This window comes from Ranitomeya variabilis, chromosome 5 (genome assembly GCF_051348905.1).
Source record: "Ranitomeya variabilis isolate aRanVar5 chromosome 5, aRanVar5.hap1, whole genome shotgun sequence".
NCBI lineage: Eukaryota > Metazoa > Chordata > Amphibia > Anura > Dendrobatidae > Ranitomeya > Ranitomeya variabilis.
Genome location: NC_135236.1, coordinates 85,324,081 through 85,330,080, shown reverse-complemented (window position 1 = coordinate 85,330,080; position 6,000 = coordinate 85,324,081).

Genomic DNA, 6,000 nt, shown 5'->3' with positions numbered 1-6,000 from the left:
ACCTGCAGTGTCAGAGGCAGAGCGGGGAATGATGGGAGAGGGAGCGTCTGTAGACGCTCTCTCCTCCGTCATTGCATTTAACTGTACCGGCGTCATAGACGCCGGTATAGTTGAATGCGACGGCGGGGGGGGGGGTGAGTCGGTGGCAGGGGGAGGCGGATCGAGCAGCCCATGACTGGCACCGGCTCTTCTGGCATTTGCCAGAAGTGCCCGATGGCCAGTCCGGCCCTGCTCTGACCTGCCGGCCCCGGGCCCCTGACCTGCCGGGCCCGGTCGCAGTGGCGACCGCTGCAACCGCGGTAGTTACGCCCCTGTCCATACTGTACAATGGCCACACATAGTGCTCTATACTGTACAATGGCCACACATGATGCTCCATACTGTACAATTGGCCACACATGATATTGCCTACAGTATAATGGCCACACATAGTTACTCCTACACACGCGGCTGAGCTCCGTACACATTGCACATGCGGCTCCCCTCCGTACACCTCGTACACACCCGGCTCCGCTCCGTACACCTTGCACACACGGCTCCGCTCCGTATACCTCGTACACACACGGCTCCGATCCGTACACCTCGTACACACACGGCTACGCTCCGTACACCTCGTACACACACGGCTCCGCTCCGTATATCTCATACACACGGCTCCGCTCCGTACACCTCGTACACACACGGCTCCGCTCCGTACACCTTGCACACACGGCTCCGCTCCGTATACCTCGTACACACATGGCTCCGCTCCGTACACCTCGTACACACACGGCTCCGCTCCGCACACCTTGCACACACGGCTCCGCTCCGTATACCTCGTACACACATGGCTCCGCTCCGTACACCTCGTACACACACGGCTCCGCTCCGTACACCTTGCACACACGGCTCCGCTCCGTACACCTTGCACACACGGCTCCGCTCCGTATACCTCGTACACACATGGCTCCGCTCCGCAAACCTTGCACACACGGCTCCGCTCCGTATACCTCGTACACACATGGCTCCGCTCCGTACACCTTGCACCGTACTCCATGTACGGAGCGGAGCCGTGTGTATGAGGTGTACGGAGCGGAGCCGTGTGTGCAAGGTGTACGGAGCGGAGCCGTGTGTGTACGAGGTGTACGGAGCGTAGCCGTGTGTGTACGAGGTGTACGGAGCGTAGCAGTGTGTGTACGAGGTGTACGGAGCTCAGCCGCGTGTGTAGGAGTAACTATGTGTGGCCATTATACTGTAGGCAATATCATGTGTGGCCAATTGTACAGTATGGAGCATCATGTGTGGCCATTGTACAGTATAGAGCACTATGTGTGGCCATTGTACAGTATGGACAGGGGCGTAACTACCGCGGTTGCAGCGGTTGCCACTGCGACCGGGCCCGGCAGGTCAGGGGCCCGGGGCCGGCAGGTCAGAGCAGGGCCGGACTGGCCATCGGGCACTTCTGGCAAATGCCAGAAGAGCCGGTGCCAGTCATGGGCTGCTCGATCCGCCTCCCCCCGCCACCAACTCACCCCCCCCGCCGTCGCATTCAACTATACCGGCGTCTATGATCTCCGTACACCTCGTACACACACGGCTCCGCTCCGTACACCTTGCACACACGGCTCCGCTCCGTATACCTCGTACACACATGGCTCCGCTCCATACACCTCGTACACACACGGCTCCGCTCCGTACACCTCGTACACACACGGCTCCGCTCCGTACACCTCGTACACACACGGCTCCGCTCCGTACACCTCGTACACACACGGCTCCGCTCCGTACACCTCGTACACACACGGCTCCGCTCCGTACACCTCGTACACACACGGCTCCGCTCCGTACACCTCGTACACACACGGCTCCGCTCCGTACACCTTGCACACATGGCTCCGCTCCGTACACCTTGCACACATGGCTCCGCTCCGTATACCTCGTACACACACGGCTCCGCTCCGTATACCTCGTACACACACGGCTCCGCTCCGTATACCTCGTACACACACGGCTCCGCTCCGTACACCTCGTACACACACGGCTCCGCTCCGTACACCTCGTACACACACGGCTCCGCTCCGTACACCTCATACACACCCGGCTCCGCCTTGTACACCTCATACACACACTGCTCCGCTCTGTACACCTCATACACCCACGGCTCCGCTCCGTACACCTCATACACACCCGGCTCCGCCTTGTACACCTCATACACACACTGCTCCGCTCTGTACACCTCATACTCACACGGCTCCGCTCCGTACACCTCATACACACACGGCTCCGCTCCGTACACCTCAAACACACACGGCTCCGCTCCGTACACCTCATACACACCCGGCTCCGCCTTGTACACCTCATACACACACGGCTCCGCTCTGTACACCTCATACACACACGGCTCCGCTCTGTACACCTCATACACACACAGCTCCGCTCCGTACACCTCATACACACACGGCTCCGCTCTGTACACCTCATACACACACAGCTCCGCTCCGTACACCTCATACACACACGGCTCCGCTCTGTACACCTCATACACACACTGCTCTGCTACATCCACACAAACCCCTCCTGACCTCACACAAAAACTTACCCTCCTCCGGCATGATGACGACCAGCACTGCAATACTGTCCTGCACTACACGGAAGCCCTTGATCATGTGACTCCGACTCCTCCCCTCCTGTGACCTCATCCTAGGTCCTGTGCGCACAGAGCAGCTGCAGCCATAGTTGTGGTGTGCGGCTCTCTGCGGTGGAGGGCTCTGCTGCCGTGACAAGTGCAGTCCCACCTGTGATCGCGCATGCACTGAGAGAGTGCACGCGCACCAGGGCCTGTAAAGAAGGTTTATAAAGGGCCGGCGGCCCATTTTGTAGCTCAGAGTTCTTAGGGGCCCCTAAGCACTGCGGGCCCCGTCGCAATTGCGACCCCTGCGACCGCGGTAGTTACGCCCCTGTACTTTGGGTTGGTCCCATCAGAGTACCAGACAATTTTCCACTGAGTGCTATTGTGGCAAAATAATGGCCCAAAAGTTCAGGATAAGAGCTAACTGTGGAGCCAATTAGTTTGGAGACCATTTCTCCTGGAATTTTCGTATATGCATCTGCGGCTGAGTTTACACTGTCTGTATAAAACCAGTGCTCAAACCAAGAACTTTATCAGACATTTATAGAAGAACTGTCACAGAACCCCGCACTTAGAGTCAGAATTGCAGCGCCCCAGAGTCCTGGTCGTTGCAGTACTGTGGCTCCGCCACTATGGGGAGCTATGGTGCGTCCGATGGCACTGAAGGAGTTCATCTGACCAGGTATCACAGACACCAATACATTTCACAGCCGGGCCTCCGGGGGGAGCTAAGGGTTCTATTCATTAGGCCACTCCCCACCATAGTGGGTAAACTGGGGGTCAGGCAGGAAGTTAGATCAAAAAGCTGACTGGATTGGACGAAGCAACACCTAGTGGCAGAGGGTGTTGTGGAGGAAGAGACAGTAGGGTCTCTGTCAGGGGTGGGATCCTGACAGAGGCTTGGCATTGAAAAGAACGTAACGGGTCCGCGCCAGCTCCGGGAAGCGGCGGGACCCAATAAAGGACTAGAAGCGAGATAGATTGTGCTGAGTGAGAAACGAGATCAAGCAATAGGAGAATTCCAGTAGGGGTCGTGCTGTAAGACCGGAGCAACACCCTACTGAGGCGCACTACCGGTGGCCGGAACGCCGAGGGAGTATTATAACATTCAGCTTCAAGCAATACTCTAAACAGCGGCAGGACAGTCAGTTTAAGGCGGGCTGTCTAACACATATCACCTATGAAGTCTTGGGAGGCAATTGCGGGAGAGGGGCGTCTCTAGGGTCCCGGAAGAACTCCAGGCCTATCCGACAAACGGGTGCCGTTCTAACTGTAACATCAGGAAGGGACGGAAGATTAGAAGAACATCATTTAATCGAGTTGTAAGGGAACTTAAGAAACAGACACAACGGTTGTGGGGTACTTTCCGTAAGCACAGCAGGGGAGGACTACAACACATAGCGCTAAGAAGGAAGGCACCGATTTCCACCTGTGAAGTGAACTCTGGAGGTGCCATTGGACCGGCCGGACTTGCGCAGCCTGGTGAACCGTATTCTGGACTGAGGACTCAGAGATCTCCAGTAAAGAGGTAAAGAGACTGCAACCTGGTGTCCTCGTTATTTACCGCGACCTGCACCCCACAACTGCACCGTTACAACACCACTGATTTCACCGGACGTCCCCCACTGACAGACAGGGCCACGGACCGGGTCTAGCCACCGTGACAACCCCAGGACTGAGACCCAGAGGCCCGGCTCCGGGTACCCCTCGGCCCTGTGGCGGTGTGGGGGCGCTCCAAACTTGGCGTCACGAACAGGATCTACTTAAGCCTGAAGAATCGGGTCATGTGTGCCTTGGGACTGTGATTTACTGTGCTTGGACTGTACTTTATTGCAAGAACTGTGCTGCGCCATTTACCGCCAAAATCCGCCGCCATTACAGCGCTGAGGAGAGCGCAGGAAGAGAAGAGGGGCGTGGAGTGGGCGTAGGCAAGCTGGAGAGCGCGAAAAACAATGGCCGCCCAGTCTAAATATTTCTGCACGGTGAGGACGTGTCCGTCAGCGGCAGAGATCCGCCTCCTAATCCTCAATGGAGGGCGAAGACCGAGAAAACGACACCGCCCACGAAGGAGAGAGCGGGAAAGAGACCAGGAAGCGACCCACGTGGAGGACGCCATGGCCAGCAGCTCTGAACCCGACAGTGGGGTTGAAGTGGAAATCTCCCCCGACTACCCGGATGAGCACCGCAGCCCGTCTTCCGTGGACAACACCAGATTCCTGAGGGCCGAGATGGAGGACTTATTCAACCAACTTCTCCAACTGAATGTGAGGGCCCAGGCTCCGCGCTTAGTGGTGCCGGCAGAGAGTTCCCGGACATCGGAGACCTCACCGGAGGAACCAGCGGGACCTGTCGCGGAAAGTGAACTCGCACCGGTTGGTGAGTCCGCCGATCCTGCCCCGCCAGCAGAGGGTGTGTTAGTGGGCCCCGTTGCAGCGCCCCCTCCCCCTGGGACTCATAAGCTCCAACGTCTGTTGCCCTGGGAGGAAGCTACGGGCATGGAACATCGTATGAAGGCCCCGATCACACCAATCACCCTGTCCTGCGAGGCCCGTGCGGAGCGCACGGTATACCGCTGGGTGAACCCCGGACCCGACCTCATGGGATTCCCCGGGGTGGAGACGCGGGAAGGGGAGATGGTGCAGGCCCTGAGCTGGGAGACATACCAGGCCCAGCTGGAACAGCAATGGAAGGAAGAGGACGAGGCGTACCGGGCTGGGATGGAGGCTTACCATCAGAAGGACCTGGCAGTAAAGGATCGGGCCCGCAAGGACCCCATCGCTCACCAGGCCCCGCGCAGGCAGGGCATCGTCACCACCTTTAAGCTCCGAGGAGGCTGGGGCTTTATTAAAGAACCGGGGTTATACGCGGAGGTCTTTGTTAACCGCCGGGACGTTGAGTCGCACCTCAGGGAGGGCCACCCCGATCGAGACCTCTACCCGGGAGACAGTGTCATCTACACCAGACATTTCAGGGAGAAGGGGTGGTTCGCTCTGAATGTGTGCAAGAAGAGGCCAATGGAACCCCCGCCCAAGGTGCCGGAAAAACCGGCCCCTGTAGCCAAAGTGTCCCCGTGTGACCGGTCTGTGGCCACCTTGGTCACCCCCACCTGTACACTAACGGAAACTGTGACCTGCAGTCTGGCCACCACCACCACCACTGTAGTGGCCAAGGAGGCGCCTCCTCGAGTGACTGGTGTTCCTGCTGTGCCAGCACAGAGAGAAGTGGGAACACAGACCTTTATCACCGCACATGACCTGGTTGTGCAACAGACCCGAACCCATGGGGTGTACCTGGCAGCAGGAGTGGACCTGGAACCTGGACTGCAGGGGTTTACCCGCCAGGTGGCGCCTCGTGAGGGATTCTGAAAATGAGTAAGCATGAATGCTTTGACA